Genomic DNA, 20,113 nt, shown 5'->3' on the forward strand with positions numbered 1-20,113 from the left:
TCCATGGGGGCGCTGTCTGTAGGCTACCTTTGCTTATGGATGTATTGACTGTATATCTCATTCTAATAGCTACTGCTTTCAAGAGGACACTGCTTTCAAGGCAAGGCAAGCCTTGGAGCAGGTGGGCTTGCTAGAGCTACATTGGAACCTTCAGGCAGTGCTTCCTCGAGCCAAGCACATAATCTGTGACTGTTGACTTGTGTCAACCAAGGGCATGGATGTCTCTATAAAGGATCACTAAATTATGGGGGAGGGCATATTAGTGGAAGAAACAGGTTGTGCAAAGGCACGTAGGTGTGAATGAGGATGGAAGAACAGAGCAAGGTGGTTGTGCTGCTGGAGCACAGGTAAGGGGATGTGGTGGCTAATGGAGGGGCATGGAGATACCTCAACAGTTAAATGAGGCTTCACGGTGCAGGGTCTGCCATGCTAGCTGGAGAGCATGACCTTATCAGAGCCACAAAGGTATCTGGGCAAGGGAAATGTGTACCCAGATTTGTGCTTTAGGAGGAACGTGTGGCTGGGCAAGTCCGGAAGCAGAAGCAGTAATTCGTGGAATATTGCATTGGTGGAAATGAGGGCCTATCCTAGACTCAAGGAATAGGAATGTGACAGAGGCAGCAGATTCTCAAAATGTTTTTGGAAAGTAAAATGGGAAAGATGTGTGATGGATGGAGTACTGAATGAAGGAGAGAGAAGAGCTCAGCTCAGCGGTCAGGCCTCCAGCTTGGAACCCGGGTGGATAATTATGATTATGATATTATGATATATATGATATTATGATATTATGATTTTTTTTTACCAGGTTAGGGACCATGAAGAAAGAGGCCAGTGTTGAGGAGTCTTAGGTGTCAATATGCCACCCCAGTAGAGATGTCTAGTAGGCGGTTGAAAATCTGGCTCTGGAGTTCAGAAGATAAAGTACTGTTTAGCAAGAGAGATTGGACAGTCGTCAGAATAAAGAAAGAGGGCAGCACATTGATGTGATACGTACCACTCGCGACCACTTCCGCACCCAGAGCAGGCATCACTAATCAATCCTGGAATCCTTTTTCCTTTGAGCCTGACTGCTTGTGGACCCTACTGTTGCCTACAGGGTAGAGCTGGCATGGAAATGGAAATCTTCTTGGTGGCTGTCATAGAGGTGATGACGGAAGCCATTGGGGAATCGGTTGTGGGTGTGTGGGCATGAGGAGTGGGAAGCACCGAGGCTCCACATCTAGCTGTCATTTAAACAGTGTTGGCTTTGATGGATGGATTCGAATTCCATTGTCTCCACTGACTGGCTGCGCGGACTTTAAAGATTTACCCAAACACCTTAGGTCTTAATTACTTATTTCTAAGACACGGATTAACAATAGCCTTTCATAGAATTTTGGATAGACTTATGGTCACGTAAAGTGTTCAGAACAACGTGACACCCACAAAATGCTTAATAAATATTATTTGGAGGTAGTGAAGAAAGCAAAGGAACGTGCCAAGATCAGGAAGGTCTCCTCAGACACTATCCAGAGCACCTTAATACTTCTGATTACAGGGGTGCCTGGGTGACGCAAGTTGGTTAAGCCTCTGACTCTTGGTTTCTGCTCAGGTCATGATCTCATGGTTCGTGGGGTAGAGCCCCACATCAGGCACCACAGCTGAAGTGCAGAGCCTGCTTGGGATTCTCTCTCTCTCTCTCTCTCTCTCTCTCTCTCTCTCTCTCTCTCCCTCTCTCTCTCCTTTTCCCCCACTTGCACATACACACACACTCTCTCTCTCAAAATACATAAATAAACTTAAAAAATACTTCCAATCCCAGATCAACTGGCATTTCTCAGACTCAATGCCCTATATGATATGGCATGTGGTTTCCATGGAAGTTCTGGTCCCCGCTTCAACTTAATATGGTTTGGGGTTTCAATCTATGTTTTATAAGACTGGCTAGTTTCCTTCTCAGACCTCTGTTTCGTAACAGCTCCTCTGCCCTGACTTTGGAAAAAGAGACAGAGTCTTTGATTTAGCCCGGTGGCCACTGGATCAGAATTTCCTCCACTTCACCAAGAATGGCCGGCGGACAGGTGTTCAGCCGCGGCCCGAGAGGAAGATGAATGGTAGTTCAATTCTTTCCGATCAAGAGGTCACTTTTTATTTGAGGTTGCCAAGTATGTGTTGCCTGTGAGAAGCCTTGTGGCATGTCTAGAAAAGCAGTGAAAAATAAATACACACAATTTATTTATTTGCCTGGTTTGCTATTTCTCAATCGTTGTCCTCAATCTAAAGGCAGTTATGGTCTTTGGGGTGTAGTATGCCATATAAAGTGTTTAACAAAGTGCCCTCAAATTTATGTGGCAAGGATCGTATTTATCTGGGTAAATGAAAGATTATGTTTTCTGAACTGCTCTTGCCAGCCTCTAAGAATTTTTGCCAAGAGACTGGAACCACTTTACAGGGGCACCATAACCACAGAGTGTGCGTGTGTGTGTGGGTGTGTGTGTGTGTGTGTATGTGTGTGCCTGTTTGGTGGGGGTAGTTCTTTCCATGTTATTTTTCACTGCAAATGTGATGGTAAAGTGTATCACCCCGAAAGTAAAGGATCACATAGTTTCTTGGCCCCAACACAGAGGTCCTGGTGACCTTATGGCAAGGGCACGAAGCCCCAAGGTTGCGACAAATTGGTAAGTGCCGAGTGGTGCAAAAGCTGCTTGATGTTTCCGGTTCGGTCTGTGTCCCAGCAATCTGTTGTTGTGTTTGGTTTATTTTCTCAGAACACTGAGTCAAGGTCATGTTTTTGGTGTTTACTTTTCATTTCCTGCTGGTGTGTTGGTGCATATGTGTTGTCTGTTTGTGGGAGCATTCGTGTATTTGGTTTTGTGCTTGACAGTGTGTCTGTTTGGATATGGGTGGGAGGAGAGAAGAGGTCAGAAAGACAAAGAGATAGAACTAAGAGAGGGTAAGGAAAAGAGGAAGAAAGGTCACAGAGTTCTTGTAAGAAGGAGGTTGCCTGGATTTACCCAATCTTTCATTCATGGCCCAGACTTTTGTGACTGGCACTGTTTTAGGTTCTGGGTCTACTGCAGTCACCTGGAGGGACAAAGTCCCTGATCTCCTAGATTTACCGTCCAGTAGGGACACTCATAATAACGCATGAGTCATAATAAGGTAATTTCAGATAAATTTGCTGGTCTGATTATGGATTAAAACACCACCTTCCTTCTCAGGAGGGTCTTCCCTCATCCCTGGATATTCCTTCCCATGGGAGATCATCTCTGGAAAATACATTTGTGTTTCTCTGGACAGACAGGGTTCTACCAGTACGTAGACCACAATATCCCATTTTAAGTTTGTTTTCTTAAATTCCTTCGGCGTCCGTGGTTCTCAATAGGGGATAACTTTGCCCCTCGCGGGACATTTGGCAATGTCTGGAGGCATTTTTGGTCGTCACGACTGAGGGACGCTATTAGAATCTCATAGAGGTCGGGGCACCTGGGGGGCTCAGTCGGTTGAGCGTCCGACTTCGGCTCAGGTCATGATCTCACTGCTTGTGGGTTTGAGCCCTGCGCCGGTCTCTGTGCTGACAGCTCAGAGCCTGGAGCCTGCTTCAGATTCTGTGTCTCCCTCTCCCTCTCAAAAATAAATAAACATTAAAAAAAGCAATTAAAGAAAAGAATTTAGTAGAGGCCAAGGATGCGGCTACATGTCATCCAGTGCACGGGCCAGCCTCCACCACAGAGCCTGATTAAGCCCCAAACGCCAGCGGGCTGACAAGCTGCTTTGCATGTTTATTTTCTGTCTCCTCCACACTTGCTCCCTCTTGCATCCGTAACGTTGAACATCGTGTGGATGCTCGATAAATATCTGCCGGTCCGCGTGCCTGTAGTAACGCTCGATACACAACAATGGTATGAAATGTTTGCTGAGTGAACATCTGATAAGCTCTGTGACTTCATGGCGTGTGACTCTGGTGAGCCATCCAACCTTTGTGAGTGCCAACAACTCTGCTCAACAAAGAATGATCAGACCCACATGTCACTAGGGTCGAGGTTGAGAGACCCTGACTCAAGGACAGTTGGAGGCTGAGCTGAGGCACCCATAGGGCTGGGGCTTGGGAGTGTGGGATTATGTGTGCATGGGTGTGGGATTCACCAGGAAGCCCGACACTGAGCCTTCAGGAAGATTCCTCATCACCACCATTTGTCTCTTTCCCCCAGGAAAACGGCCTCCCGGACGGTGCGTTTGGAACCCGCACAGCCTTTGGGGGGACGGCCAGCCAAGTCTTGCTGTAGAATGGCTCACCAAGCCAAGGGGCTGGGACTCTCAGGATGCCAACATCCTTGGAAACTTGGGGCTCACCCTGGGGATACGTGTCCCCAGAAAACCTCAGCCATCCGGTCCCTTCCTGTCTAAGAACATTCGTCAACAACCTGCTTCCTAAGAACATACAGGATCTGCCTGAAATGACTCTGCCTATAAATTCTGCCCCCACAACCACTTGTCAGTGGGAATTCGCTCACAAATCCCCCGTGAACAGGAGAGAGGCTTCACTACCTGAATGCGCTTACTACCGCTGCTGTCTGAGGCGAGGGGCTTGGGGAAGGAAAATAGAAATGAAATATATGAGAAATCTGAGACATTGTTTTAAAACAACGGTTTTTTAGGGTGTTTGATTTACTATTCAACTGTGCACAGCTGCTGTTTGGAAAATAGGACGCGTGCCAAGTGGAGATAGCTGGTGGAGAGGGTTGGGGAGAGCGGGGACAGAAGAATCAACTGTGGTATTTACGCACTTCACGTGTTAAGTCGACTCTAAAACAGATCCGGGTGGCTGACCCTTCCGAGAAGCCATTGGCTGGCGTCTCGCTCGGTCGCTAGTCATCTGCTGAACTGCTGTTCCCCCGAACCTCACGTCCTCTTTGTCTTAATTAAAGAGATTTAGAGGACTGCCCTGCCCTCAAAGTGCACATTTTTAATCAGTGCTTCAACAATCACTGCCTCCTTGTTCTCCTATTTCTTCGCCCTGGCATCAAGACACCCACACAGGGACGTGGGAGGGTTTTCCTTAAATTGAGGTAAAACTGACGTAACCTAGGGGCGCCTGGGTGGCTCGGTCGGTTAAGCGTCTGATTTCGGTGCAGGTCGTGATCTCACAGTTTGTGGGTTCGAGCCCCGCGTCGGGCTCTGTGCTGACAGCTCAGAGCCTGGAGCCTGTTGCAGATTCTGTGTCTCCCTGTCTCTCTGCCCCTCCCCTGTTCACTTTCTGTCTCAAGAATAAATAAACATTAAAAAAAAATTTATGAAAAAACAGTTTGCAGTTCTTTCGGGGAGACACCTAGAAATCGAATTGTTGGCTCATATGGCAATTCTCCATTTAACTTATTGAAGAATCAATCATTTAAAAAATTTTTTTAAAAAGTAAAACATTTTTTTAGTTTATTCATTTTTGAGTGAGAGAGAGCATACGTGCATGCGTGTGCACGCGCGCGTGCGCGCGCACACACACACACACACACACACACACACACACACACACACACAAAGTAGGGGAGGGGCAGAGAGAGAGAGGGAGACACAGAATCCGAAGCCGGCTCCAGGCTCTGAGCTGTCAGCATAGAGCCTGTGTCGAGGCTCGAACCCAAGAACTGCAAGATCATGACCTGAGCTGATGTTGGACGCTTAACCTAGCCACCCAGGCTCCCCATGTTTTGTTTTGTTTTTTTTTTTTTAGTTTATTTATTTATTTTGAGAGAGACAGAGACAGAGCGAGTGGGGGAGGGGCAGAGAGAGAGGGAGAGAGAGAATCCCAAGCAGGTTCCACGTTGCCAGCTGTGGAGCCCGGCGTGGGGCTTGACCTCACAAACTGTGGCATCATGACCTGAGCCGAAACCAAGAGTCGGTCGTTTAACCAAATGAGCCACCCAGGCGCCTCGAGAAATCACTAATTTTTTAAAGCTCTCATTGCACAATCGTTCTTGGTGTCCAATCAGCTAATGTGTCCTCCACCCAAGATGAACCCAGAGTTAATTGCGGGGTCACCCCCAGAGCTGGCTGTCTCCCCAGGACTGAGAAGGCTGTGGAGAGGCAGCTTCGCCCACGGAGCCCTCTTTCTCTCTATCACCAGGATAGTTAACTTGCACTCAAAATGACACGAGTGTTCAATCCCATGAAAACGCTACAGGGCGGGCATCATTCTCCAAATTTTTTAAAACGAAGAAATAGAGATCCAGAGAGATGAATCCCTTGCCCAAGGACACGCAGCTAAGAACTAATGGGCCTTACTGGGTCTAAAGACCTATTGAAGCCATATCATCGCACTCAAAAGACTGTCTGTTTGCTGCCTAAGAAAGCAAAACCCTTCAGAAAGAACCGCCCCCAGCTCCAGTCAAAACACCGCTTCCTTTTTTGGGAGAGTTTGATCCACAGACGGACTACGGGCAAAGGGAGAGTTCCTTCAGGCCAGGTGACACAGGAACCAGGGATTTGCTTTTTCTGAAAGGTCACCGGGTGGCCTGTGTCACCGGGAATGAACCCTTCCCTAACAGTTTCCTGTCCCGAATGTCTCTCTAAGGAGGAAATAGCTGCCTTCATCCTTCCTCCCCATCCTATCCATCCCATAGGGGACGTTCCTTTTAGAGAAGGTGGGGAAAGGACAGAAGAAATCAGCTGTCTCTTTCCTAGATGTGCTAAGTTCTTCCTGTATATGAACATAATCCTTCCGCCAGCTCTGTGAGTTTGGTGGGGGTATGGTTTTCATTACGATGAGACATTTGATGTTCACAAAAGTTAAGAAACTTGCACAAAACATCCCAGCCAATAGGTGGAGGAGGTAAGAGTCACACCGAGAACTTTCTGAATCTAAAGCCTATGGAACATGTGTACTCCTCCAGGCCAATCACCCATCAATCACCTCCTATGACTGAGTGTCCTAGCACCCCGGGCTAGGTGCTTGCACACATGGTCTCATTGAATCTTTGTAAACTTCTGGCTTATACAAAAGGAACTGGGGGCTCAGCAATGCCCAGTAACTTACCCAAGTTCATGCAGTCAACGCAGCCAGCCAAAGACAGTTATTGTGGGGCCGCCGGATTCCAAAGTCCTGCCGGGTCCACCCTGTTATTCTAGTTCTTTGTCCCGTGTGGTGCTGAGCTTATCCCAGGAGCAGGGGTCAGGAGAAATGGCTTCCAAGAAATCCTGCTTGGTTGCATCATAAGTTTCTGACAGTCTCCTCTTCCTCCGACTCTGGTCAACCATTTGTTGTGGACGTAGCCGATTCCCACATTAGGACGGGGTTCTTGGAGGAAAATGGTTTCCAGAATTGCCTGTGGTTAGTGATTTTCTTAAGATGAATTAGAAAGAAAAATATTTGGAAGGGAGGTTAGTTCATCTCAGCAAGAGCTGAGGTATACCATCTCTGTGTTAGAACGTGGGGGCAGGCAGATATGGAGAAGCATATGTACGTACAGAAGCTCATTATCTACAGGGGTGCCTTCCAAGACCCCCAGTGGGTGCCTGAAACCACGGGCAGTACTGAACCCCCTATAGACTGTTTTTTTCCTATTCATAGATACCTATGATAATGCTTAACTTATAAATTAGACCCAGTAAGAGATTGGCAACAATAACTAATAGTAATGTATAACAATTATAGCCATATAATTGCAATAAAACTTACCCGAATGTGGGCTCTCTCACGAAATATCTTCTTGTACTGTACTCACGCTTCTGCTTGTGATGATGTGAGAGGATAAAATGTCTACGTGATGAGATGAAATGAGGTGAATGATGTAGGCATTGTGATGTCCCGTTAGGCTCCTACTGATCTTTCGACAATATTTCAGAAAGAAGATTCTGTATAATGGCGCCCTTCTTCTGTATATGCTCAGGTGTGTGTGTGTGTGTGTGTGTGTGTGTGTGTGTGTGTGTATGCGCACAAATCATATGCATTCAAGCGTTTGTTTGCAAGAGCGGGTCTGTCTGTCTGTGTATGTAGAGGTGAACGAATTTGAGTGTGCATGTGTATTTCTGAGCACTTGCATAGAGGGGGGCTGACAGGAGAGGGCTTAATGGAAGACAGCAGACGACAACTCCCCACTATGACTGATTCTTGAAGATCTTGGGCTGGAAGAATCATGTCGGGCTCTCGGGGGTGAGAAAGTAGGGCTCTGTGTGTCCACAGGGATCTTCCGGCTGGATGAAGACCGCAGTTTCCTGGCACTGGTGCCCTGGTTCCCTGGCAAGGGTCTCCATCTAGCCTTGGTTCCTCCATGCCTTGCTTGTCACTTGGAACCTCCAGCATCATCTTTGTGCGGAGTTCGGATCTGACCTTCCCAACAGCCCCAGAGTAGGGATCTCCAAGTTCAGGCTGGTAGGGCTTGTCTGGGAGCTCCCTTCACGCATAGAGTTCCTGTTACCACTTCTGGATTCTGACTCAGAAGTTTTGGTTTGGGGTCTGAGAATCTGCATTTTAACAAGCTCTTGGGTGCAGGTGACACAGACCACTTCTGGAGGCTCTCTGGCTTAGAAAGCCTGCAGGGATTCACTGACTTGTGTCCATCTTGAGCGTCTATCTCCCAGAATCTTCCTCTGACATGCTCCGTGTTATCACTGAGGAGATCACTTCCTCGAACCTGCGGTGTCCTATTTTGAGTCTGATATTCATTCAATACTAAAATCAGATTCTATTTCCTCTTTTTGCTGAGCAGCTCCGGACACATTGTCAATTGTCTACCTGTTGATGGACCCTCAATGATCCCTCAATGGCCACTATGGAGGCAGGCCAGGGGTCCAATTGTACGCCTCTGCTTTGAAACCAAATGCCCAGCAAAGAATGAGAAAATACGTACTGTAGATTATCAAGGGGTTTCTTCTTCCTAAAGTCCATAGAATCTACCGACTTCAAGGATGTTTTCAACGTTAAAATCCCATCTTGCTAAAAGCATACTCTAGTCTTTCGAGCAAGAATTTATAAACAATAGCAGTGATCTTCTTATCCATTGGAAGCGACTATTTCAACTTCCCGTACAGAATCCTACCTTGGCTAGAAGGAGGTTTTTTGTTTTTCTCCTCCTTCTCCTTCTCCTTCTCCTTCTCCTTCTCCTTCTTTTTCCCTTTCAACCTCTCTAAATAGGTGAAGGTAGGCTGGCTTGCAAAAACTATTTGGCAATCCATTTCTTCATCCTCATCAACCAAATTCTGATTTCATATGGTATTGGAATGCAGACTACAGTCCCTAAAATAGGTGTGTGTGTGTGGGGGGGGGGGATGGGAGACTTATTTGACAGTGTTACAAGGAGACAAGCTCGAAGCAAACATTTGACACTCCAGCCCTGGAATGCTGTAAAAATTTAATTAGGTGGATCCATTAGTCATGCCCACATGGAGGTTTCATACGGGACTTACAAAAATACAGGCTACTGAGGGAAAGTTTCAGACCTTCCTGTAAATACCATTTCCCTCATTATTGGGAAATGTGGTCTCGGTGGGACCGTTGAACCAGGCTTTGTATTTACAAAATATGGTCAGGACCAGATTAACAGCATGGACTGAAGGGGTTTTTGGATCCAAACAAGGGATGACTTTTTTTTATAAGGGAGTTTACCCAGGCCGACTGCTTCTGAGTCAGTTGGGCTGAGAGACGATTTCGGTGCTCGCTGCTTTGCCTCACTTCCTGACTTGAAATCTTAGGTTTAAAGGTACCCAGAACGGTGCTGGGTGGTAGGCTCCAATGGGATGAGCGTGTGCCTTTTTTTCAAGTTGAAAATACGCAGGCAGCCTCCCTAGTTCCAAAATGGGGCATGGTTAACGGGGGGGGTTTCATTCAGAAATCCAACTCTGAGATTTCAGGGCCTGGGATACTTATAGCTTGATTTGCAAGCAAACATTTTTAATTGACAAGCACCGTTATTTTGATTTGAAGTCTCTGATTGGTCACTGTGGTCTGGAAGGAGGTAGATGAGGAAGATCCTTCATACAATTAATCGTATGGTGAAATTTGAAAGACACTGAGAATTAACTCAACACCCTTAGTTCTTCATCACTTTGAATCAGATACAATTGTTCACGTTGACCATGGGCACTGTTTCTTCAGAAAGATTTCAAGTGACTCAGACTAACAGGGTCTAAGCATTCAGCCAACAACGAAAGGGTTTCGTACGGTATACTATTCCCGTTCTAGGACCACAGTCCCCTGGAGACTGGCTGTGGACTAACTTTTCTGGCTTCATCTGTATATATTCATGCATGTATTTATGTTATTATTTCAACAAACATGTATGTCTTTACGCTCCAGATGGAGACAAAAAGTTTACTGAGAAGCAGCCCTTGCCCTGGAGGAGATCAGAATCGAACGGGAAGACTCTAGTGACTTTTAAACAAGTAACCACAGAACAGTGTGATGATAATTACAATGCTAAGTGCCTATCCATCAAGGAACTTACCCACATTAATTCAAGTGTTTTTAAAAGCAAGCCAGAAAGGCGGGATTTTAATATGATTTTTTTAGTGTTTATTTATTTATTTTGAGAGAGACAGAAAGAGTGTGAGTGGGCGAGGGGCAGAGAGAGAGGGGGAATATCAAGCAGGCTCCATGCTGTCTGGGCAGAGCCCAACGTGGGGCTTGAACTCATGCAACTGTGAGATCATGACCTGAGCCAAAACCAAAAGTCGAGTGCTCAAACGACTGAGCCACCCAGGAGCCCCTGATTTTTTTTATAGATGAAGAAGATGAGACCCAGACAAGCTTCAGAACTTTCTAGATACATGGCTAAGAAATGCCAGAGCTAAGATTTGATTCTAGGACAGTCTAACTCCATTAAGCCGTATTGCCTCAGAGTCTGGGGTCAGAACAATGATTGAAGTGCGTGGTAGAACCAGAGTGCACAGAGGACTCTTGGAAAAGAGTCAGCAAAGTTTCGGGGTGGGGTGGGTCCTTGAAGGATGATTTGCAGTCTGCAAATTAGACAAATAAAGTGTTTGGTATCTTTCAGGGAAAGCCTGCCACGTAGTAACTAGTATTTTCTGGCCATTGTTTCTTACAAATAAACCTCAGTTTGAGATAAAGAATCCTATTTTATATCACAAAAGATACTGTGTCCCTAAAAGTCCCGTGGCTTGGTAAAGTTTTGTAGTCCTCTGTTTTTTCCCAAACTCATTGCACATGTAAAGATTTCAGGCTCAGCTGAATTTGGGAACCTCTTAGGAACATGTGAGCAGAGGAAGTACATAGCTTTGGGGAAATTGAGCTCCACTGGGCAGAAAATTAGCGGGTAGGGTGGAACGAGTAACTGGCAAAAAACAGAATGTCCGTGAGCGAGGGCTGCAGGTTTCTGGATGGCAGGCATATTGTGTTTGGGATGTTCAGGAATCCAAAGAAGTTAGACTGTGAGCCTTGTGAGCTTTTTCACATCTTTGACCCCAGACACTTCTGATGTGAGCTCAGTCGCCATCTTGGTGGAAAGTTCATTGTTTGGGGGACGGAAGGAAAAGAACAGACTCTAGCTTTTGTTTCGCCGAGTTTCACTCTTCCAAATTTTCTGGGAATGTGTAAATGTCGATTTATTCTTTCAACTCCTCAGGCTTCTGATTTCTCAATTCAGCCACACAGGACAAGGCTTCTTAAAGTAGATTGGTGAAAAGCAAAGCAAGTCTCACATGGTGGCCCCAACACTTGAGATCGCTGTCTGAAACTGAGCTCCTCATCTATCAAATCCCAAGCTGTGCCTTCACAGTAAAGAAAAGGTGGACCCTTCTGAAAGGCAATTTTCATCAGCCGGGACAAAATGGCCCGTTGGTCTCTATCCTTTGGTCTGTCCATCTCTGGTGGACGTCTGCTATTTGTGTCCATCAAACACTTCTCTTTTCTCTGGGGATCCCACCCCCATCTCCCACTCTTGAACTTTGCTCGGGGCAGACTCCCTAGGTTCCTGGTTCCAGAGGTGATGGCCCTGACCAAATACCTTTCCGCAGTGTTGGGTTCTGGGATGAGCTAGCACGCTACCAATTCAAGCCAAGAAAGCTTCCCGTCCAGAACTATTGAGAACGATTGGAAAAGAAGAAGCTCATTCTGTAGGGAAAGTTTACGGCAAAGATGATTTAAGACTGGAGTTTCCAGTGGCCGTATTTCTACCTCAGGGGGATCCATGCAAAGGATGAAGGCAACACAGGAGTGAGTGAATCGGGGACCAGTAGGAACCAGTTCCTGGTGACAATGTTGATAATATCTGGATCCGGGCACGCCAAAAGCCAGCATCACCACTGAACTTTTCAAAATGTAAGCCAGTACGTTGTTTCGGTATGTTCTTAACCCAGATTGCATTGAGTCTCCTGCCACTTATGAGCAAGAGTCCCGACACCGCCTCTATTTAGGGCTCCTCAGGCTGCCTGCAGACGACTGAGAGCACGTTATGACATTCTCAAAATATACAGAAACACTTGTGAGTTCACTTTCCTTTAAAATAGGAACGTAGGAGTGGGATGCAAACGTTATTAAATCCAAAAGACAGTCAGAAGGCAGAGAAACGGATTCAAATTAGGAACCGTTCACTCCACTGTGACCGACTCATGGCTCACTAGGGCTGAGCCGTCCAGTGTGGGAGCCACGAGTCCCACGTGGGGAAGGAGCATTTCGTCTCCGGCTCATTCGAATGGAACGGAAATGAGCCGTGTGCGCAAAACGCACCCTGGGTTTAGAACACGGGACGAGCAAGAGAGTGTAAACTATCTCACTAAACATTTTTGCATTCATTACGTGTCCAAGTAAAAATATTTTGGAAATATTAGGTTGAATAAAAAAGTATTATTAAAATCACCTTCACCCATTTCTTTATTTTATTTTTTTTTACTTTTTGTATTATGGCTGCAAGGACAATTTTAAACCATATATATGGGTCACATTACATTTCTACTGGACCATGCTGCCCTAAATGTGGAATTGCCAAGAGATTCCACGTTAGGCTAACCAGAAACTCTGCATTGGACACTCCCACCCTGGTTTTCTTTATCTTGAACTAATGGGGTTGACGGTGTGGGAAGAAGATGTGGGTCAAATCATCCTTCACAGTACAGCCCCTCTCTCTCCGAAGCAGCCCCCAGATTCTTCCCATAACTCCTCTCTTCTAGGCCAAACACTCCCTGTTCAACAATCACTTTTCATAACCTGCTTGCCTCACTTTTCTCTGGACACCTTCCAGTTTCCCAGAGATCCTCTTAAAATACGGTGCTCAGCCTTCTCCCTGGCCTCCTATCGGTAGTTGGGGCACCGAGGTTCTCACCTCCCCACACTAGACACCATATTTCTATTAATTTGACCCCTCTGCTATTACCATCTTTGGAAACTGAGGCTTCTACCAGTGGTTCTCAAAGGAGAATCCCCAGACCAGCAGCATCAGCATCACCTGAGAACCAGTTTGAAATGCAAATTCTCTGGCTCCACCCAGGACCCAGATCCTGAATGACAAACTCTGGGGGGGGGGAGGGGGGTGGGGCCCAGCAATCTGTGCTTTAACAAGCCTTCCAGGGGATTCTCATGCATGAATGAGTGTGAACTATACTGGTTTAGACCCAACACCTTCTACAATCTTCTGCCTATGAGCCAGATTTCCCATTGTAATGGCTGGGGTTTGTTTTTGAACCATAATGCAGGAACTTGCCTTTGTTCCTGGTGGTGCATCATAATGCTGGGCCACGGATCTAACTTGTCTAAACCTTCTGGAACATAGATTCTGCCATTTCTCCCTGCATCGTGTGAAATGCACACGGACAACGCTGCCTTTCGTCTGTAGGCAGAGCTCTGATGTGAATGTTGAACAACACAGGCTTCAAATCAGGGTCACGTTTCCCTCCATGCCTTGGGTCACGCTGTTCCCTCTGCTTCGGAAATATGTTTCCGAAGCCCATCTCCTTCACCCACCGATGGGCTTTCCTGCCTCGCCCTACCAAGATCCGCAGTATTTTCACTTAGATGTCACCTCTGTCAAGAAAATCAGGTTCGGGGGTGGTCATTCGAGCCTCCTGCACCGACAGCTATGAGTGTTTGAGTGACTTGTCTTCTGGAACGCGGATTCTCTACAGACGCCGCTCTGCTCCCAGGGGCAATTCTGGAGCTTTGATTCTCTACGGGCATGGCTCTGCTCCCAGGGGCGAGGGCTGGACACATTTTTGGTGGTCACAACTTGGGGATGCTACTAGCATCCAGTGGGTTGAGGCCAGGGATGCTGTTGAACATCCTAGAATGCATCAGGCAGGTCCCCCAACAAAGAAGGACGTAGCTCCCCACATCAACAGTGCTGACGTCGAAAAACCTGTCCTAGGCTTTAAGTTCTGCGTCCCTGTTACTAACCAGTTTTAGCCCCAACAGAATGAATGACCCAAAGGGAATGCCGAATGTCGAAGGAAGAGGTGACATCTCCCTTGGTGGGAAGGTGAGAAAAACCAACCAAGGCAGGTTGATAACTCCCTGTTTTAGGAAACAACTTGCCTGGGGGCAAGTATGGTTGAAGACATTCAGAACTCGTTTTTCATCAATAGATAAACCTGGTTTACAATGAGTATACCCAATGCTGATTCATACTTGGGCTTCTAAGGTGCTCAAAAGCCACTAAAACATTTCTCGGTCTGTAGGTTGCCTGAGCACCTCCTTTTGCTATCCTATTGCCCTATTAATGTGTCGAGTTATATGATATTCATTCACCGTGTGGACTTGGGCAGCTTAATCTCTCCAGGCCTTAGTTTTCTCAGAATGGGTATAAATACACCAACACTTCCCGGGGCCTGGAGACGGGGATACGAGGGTGAAGTCAGATGGAGTTTGAATGTCCTGAGCATGTATGCATATGGCTTGGTCTGGAACAATCCCCTCCTCTTGGGAGTGACTATTTCACATTTAATCCCTCTGGCTATCCTGTGGGTCACTAGCAGGTACTGTATAGTCTTAATTTAAAAGACAATGACTTTGAACTTGAGTCGGCCCAACCGGCTGGATTTTGTCCAGCTTTCCATCAATGAAAACATCTTACTGGTGTCTATAATTGATTTTGACTGATGTAAAGAAACTTCTTCTGTCATTGACAAAGCTTTTCTGAAAGCTTCTCGAATGTTAAGAAGGACGATTTTCAAACCATCCAGCATGAGGATCCACACGTTTGCATCCAAGGTTGGCCGCGACTCCCAGACATCTCCAGTGGCGTGGGCTCACAGACGGGAGAGAAGACTCCCGTTTAAAGTGATGATATTTGGGGCGCCTGGGTGGCTCAGTCGGGTAAGCGCCTGACCCTTGATTTCGGCTCAGGTCACGATCTCACGGTTCGTGGGTTCAAGCCCCGTGTTGGGCTCTGTGCTGACAGCTTGTGCTTGGGATTCTCTCTCTTACTCTCTCTCTCTGTCCCTCTCCGACTTGTGCTCTCTCTCTCAAAAATAAATAAGAAAAAATTTTAAGTGATGACATTTGAACTGTCAAAGGAAGCCAGCAAGCAGGGATGGGGAATTCCGTACTAGCAGTGAGGCCTGAAGGCCTCACTGGAGCCTTCTCTGGGCCGCACTTCCAACCAAGCTCGCTCTGTAGAGACCACATCCACTTGGAGCCTCATGGAAGCTGCTCTCCTGCGCTCTGCTGGGGGAAGAGCCCTGCCCGAGCGTCTCCCAGGGGGAGGCAAGGCCTGGGAGCCAGTGAGTCATTCTGTCTTGGCACAGAGTCCCCAGGGCTCTTGGGGGAAACAAACAGACTTTGTTGAAAGGAAGCCCTCCTGCGTATGAATGGCCACCAGTCAGCTCTTTGGTGGAGCCCTATAACCTGCTCCTGCCCCTTCTTCCCCTCTTGGCCCGGAGAAACCACAGCGGCTTGGGGGAGGGGGTGGATGCTTGAAGGTCAGACCTCTGTTGTCAGCCTGGAACAAAGACCCAGGCCCTGGCCGGAGAGACCTTTCCTGGGGCCCGATAAGGGGCCCCTGCTTCTGACGGAGTTTTAGTGGCCTCACCATTGCTTGGCTAAAAGGAGAGTCAGGCTGGACACCTCCTTCCCGTCATCTCTCTTCCGTTAGCTGGGTGGCGGTCAGGCATCTCCCTCATGTTGAAAGAGCTCTCCCTCCGGGAGCTCACTTCTGTGATGTTTATTCACCTTTGTTGGAGGAATTTCTCTGCCCAACACACAGCTTTATTATGTAATGCCACGGGGGAATATTTTCCTCTCTCGGCAGCTGTATTGAGAATTTCTTATGAACAGACACCCACTCTTAGGAGAGAAGAATATTCAAATCGGTCTGTTTGGGGATCGGGGAGGGAACCGATCTTCTTGGGCCTGAATGGGAGCAGGCCGAGGGAGCTGGGGACAGGCTTGTGTGTCACTCCAGAGAAGGAAGGAAGAAGGAAGGGAAGAAGCGTGGGGTTACTGCTGGCGTGGTGTCCTAAAGCCGTCCGTGTGCCCCTGTGACCCATCCAGTCCTGGGATCATCAACCTTTCAGTAAAGGCCCCGCGCCCGGAGTGTTTCAGATGAGTGGCTTTCTTTCAGAAATCCCTTTAAGATACACGCTTCTTGTTCAGCTGGATGAGGGTGACAAGCCACGTGAGCTCAGAAGCTGGCAGAAATAGGAGGCGATAGCTCTTGGGGGAATTCGCAGTAAACTGCGGGGACAACTCTGGGTTTTTGAAAATCCGTGGAATTCGGGTTTGGACTAATTTTAACTAAATGTGCTAGGAGTGAGGGCTGTGGATAACATCTGACTCACACTGCCAATGTCCCTGGGCTCGCCTTCACTGGTACCCACGGTTCTCTCCTCCTCTCACAAAGGGGAGGGGGCTGGGGCTCCATATGCTGAGGCTCGCTGCGATCGAGGGCACGACATGGTCTCCGAGGAGGAGGAGAAGGAGGAGGCGTGACCCTGTTTATTAGCTCCTTGGAGCAGGGCGAGGGAGCCGGGACAACGTGGCAGGTGTGCGGGAAGCCCTTCCCCTCATTAACCCAGATGGAGGTCACGGCTCCATCCCGGCTGCTGCCAGGAAACAGCGGCTTGTCAAAACTTCGGGCGAAACGCAAGGTTCCAGCTCATTGGAACCCAATTCCGTGATGAGCGCGGGCAGAAGAGGGAGCTGTGCTTGACTAGCCCCAGAGAGGCCAAGCAGATGTCGTGCGAGACCCCTCTCTGCCAAGCTCCAGCACTGGCTGGGCTCATCACCCAAACAGGGCCCCGGGGAGAGCAGCTGATGAGGGCCTCGCCGTGCAGGGAGCCACGGAGCGCTCGGCTCTGCCCCCTCCCCCAGGGCGGCCTGGCCCCCCGCCAGCTCAGTTAGGAAAGGAGGCCGGGCAGCCAGTAGTACATGGGGAACTCCTGCAAGAGACCCAGCAATGCTTTTGGACGGCGTCCAGCCGTCACGGGCTGCAGGGACTTCAGTCGGGGCGGGGCCGGCCGGGAGACAGAAGCTGGGAACACGGACACGCTCCCACCCCCCCACGGGGAGAGAGGTGGACATAAACTGTGAACTCCAAAAGCAGGTCTCTTAGCTGCTCTGTCTGCAGTGGCTTGGAGAGCGATCACGGCTTCCCTCGGGCCGAACAAGTGCTTGCCCTGGAACCCAGACACCTTCCGGAAAGCAATGAGGGATCCGCACGCTGACACGCGCGCCCATGTGTGTGTCTAAATGGTGTGAGCGCCTGTTCCGTACGGGCGTGCGTTTGAGCGAGGACATACCGGTCACCGTGTGAGAAGATGGGTGCGGTCAGTTGCGGCGTGTACACACGGACAGTGGGGGTGCGCTTTTCTTCACGTGCCTGTGTCGTGTTCTACGTGTGCATTGCCTGACCGTACGTGAGCCTGCATGCGCACGGCCAGTGTGTAGGTGCTTCCCCGGGGGTCTGTGCGCACATCTGGCCACATGGTCAGCCGTGCCTTTGTTAGAGTACGTGTCCTCTGAGTGTGGAGAGGTTCCTGGACTATGACGTGTGGGCGTGCCGACCACAGGCCCCAAATGCATGCGTCATTCTAGCTGGTAAACTGCGTGTACGTCCAATGGGTGTGCACGTCCCGTGTGTGTGTAGTTTTTATAAAACCCTGCATGTGTGTGTGATGTGTGTGTCAGTTGTGTGAATGCATGGGAGAGAAAAGGCACAGCGCTGGAGACGATGTGCGTGCACGCACCACTGGTGGCCCATCCAGCCTATCCACGGCCATCTCTGGACATCGAAGCCCCTTGGCACGGCATGTGGGGTTGGCCCCCCACAGCTCACCTATCCCTCCTCCAGGCCAGCCCCGTTGCCTGCCATGCCCGGTGCCCCCGTAACTCCCTTTACTCCATTTCTATAAACCTGCTTACAGTTCCATGCCCTTGGGCCTCTGTTCGTGCTGGTCCCTCTTCCAGAACGCCCCTTCCCTTCTGTCATCTTTCTGCCAATTACTGATGGTTTCAGATTCGGTTCAAGGGTGGACACATCTATGTAGCCTCCTTGATGTTGAAGCTGATCATTTCCTACTTTGTCTCCCAACTATGGACGCAAACACATCTCCCCAAAAGCACCTCTGAGGTTCTAGGCACTTGTTTGCCTGCACATGTGTTTTCCTGTCCAAGACGGTGACCCCCGGGGGGGAGGGAGACCGTGCTGGCTTCTGCTCCCTGAGCACTAGGGCATTCCAGACCTTCCGCTAGACCTACTCAGCCACATGGCAGTCCTGTTAGGCAGGTGACTCTGTTCTCACTCTAGAGATGGGGTCGCTGAGGCTCTCTGAAAGGGTCATAGATCTCGTAAGAAGCTAGGCAGGAACTGAACCCTATATCTGACTCTGGGGCTCAAGTATTATACGGTTACACCATTCCTACTGAAGAACTTATTCTTCTGATTGTTGGCTGATTCATTGATTCCAGAAATATTTATTGAGCGCTTGCCATATACTGGTTGCTGTTCTAAGCTCCTAGAATACAACCCCAAATTGCCTCATGGAGCTTGAATTCTAGTTCTGGTTGACCCCAGGAGGCTGGGATGGATGGTGTGTGTGTGTGTGTGTGTGTGTGTGTGTGTGTGTGTGTGTGCGCGCGCGCATATGTACATGTAGGCGTGCATTCTATCTTTGAGCCGGAGTGCCCCAGGATCCAAGGTCATCTCAGAAGGAGGTGCCCTGAAAGATTAGCCGTGCAACTGCGGAGTGGAGAAGATGAGAAACAGATCATCAAATGCCCACATCCTACTGCCTGGAACCTGTGAATGTATGAGGCTCCATGGAAAAGAGAAGTTCAGGTTGCAGATGGAATTAAGGTTGCCAAGCAGTGGATTTTAGGAGAGGGAGATTATCCTGGATTATAAGGGTAGGGCCAGTGAAGTCACAGGTGTTCTGAAAAGCGCCAGGGAAGGCAAAAGCAGAAGGCGTCAGGATGACGCGGGAAGGACAGGACTCACCGTTGCTGACTTTGACGGTGAAGGAAGGGGCCGGGAGCCAGAGCATGTGGGCAGCCTCTAGAAGCTGGAGAGGACGAGGAAACAGATTCTTCCCTGGAGCCTCCAGAAGGAATACAGCCCTGCTCCCAACTTGACTTCAGCCCAGTAAGAAGCATGTTGGAATTCTGACCTCCAGAACTGTAAGAGAATGAACGTGGGTCACTTTAAGTTTCTTGGAGGTGAAATATTAATGGTGGCCGCAAGAAATGGATACAGGAGCCAGGGTCTGAGGTCGGGAGACACGGGTTGCATCAAAATAAAATCTGGATGCAAGCTTCGTGAGCTAACGGCATAATAAAGGGTGAAGGATGTTGAGTGAGAAGCGCCAATGAGCAAGTTCCAAGTGTGTGAGAGGTTGATGGCCACGGTGCATGCACACTGAGCGTCTGGGGGGCCTTGACTTTCACTCAGCGATAGATGCATTTCCCCAAGCTAGGGACAGCTGCTTAAAGGAACAGCATAGCCTGCTATTCCTGCTGCTGGTTTTAGGAGAAGAGTGAGACCCACTGGGGACTGAGGCAACGGTTCCCATGACAATGGGAACGCGACCCCAAACCAAAGCTCCCAGAAGCTCTGCAAGCAAGGCTCTGACGATGGGGAGCCTCAGACCTTGTCCCAGAAGAAGGTCATTCTGACTCCAGACCGAGCTGCTCCACTTGGACGGCATCCCCGCTATCCAAAAAGCCCCGCGGGCCAACGGGCAGCGGCATCGGCGGCATCAATGG

General features: G+C 48.7%; 1 long non-coding RNA gene across 4 annotated transcripts in view; it reads right to left on the minus strand.

Annotated features, from left to right (window-relative positions):
• Positions 1-20,113, minus strand: part of LOC102900985 — an 807,705-nt gene that overhangs the window by 25,787 nt on the left and 761,805 nt on the right. For 2 of the 4 annotated variants that reach the window (XR_006590330.1, XR_006590331.1), the window contains exons 16-17: positions 19,350-19,526; positions 7,007-7,267 (exon numbers count right to left, since the gene is read on the minus strand). This is a non-coding gene — a long non-coding RNA (uncharacterized LOC102900985). Of the gene's footprint in view, positions 1-2,105; positions 2,179-7,006; positions 7,268-10,599; positions 19,092-19,349; positions 19,527-20,113 lie in introns of those variants that run through there. The other 2 variants (XR_006590332.1, XR_006590333.1) reach the window with 2 other exon arrangements.

This window comes from Felis catus, chromosome E2, assembly GCF_018350175.1.
Source record: "Felis catus isolate Fca126 chromosome E2, F.catus_Fca126_mat1.0, whole genome shotgun sequence".
Taxonomy (NCBI): domain Eukaryota; kingdom Metazoa; phylum Chordata; class Mammalia; order Carnivora; family Felidae; genus Felis; species Felis catus.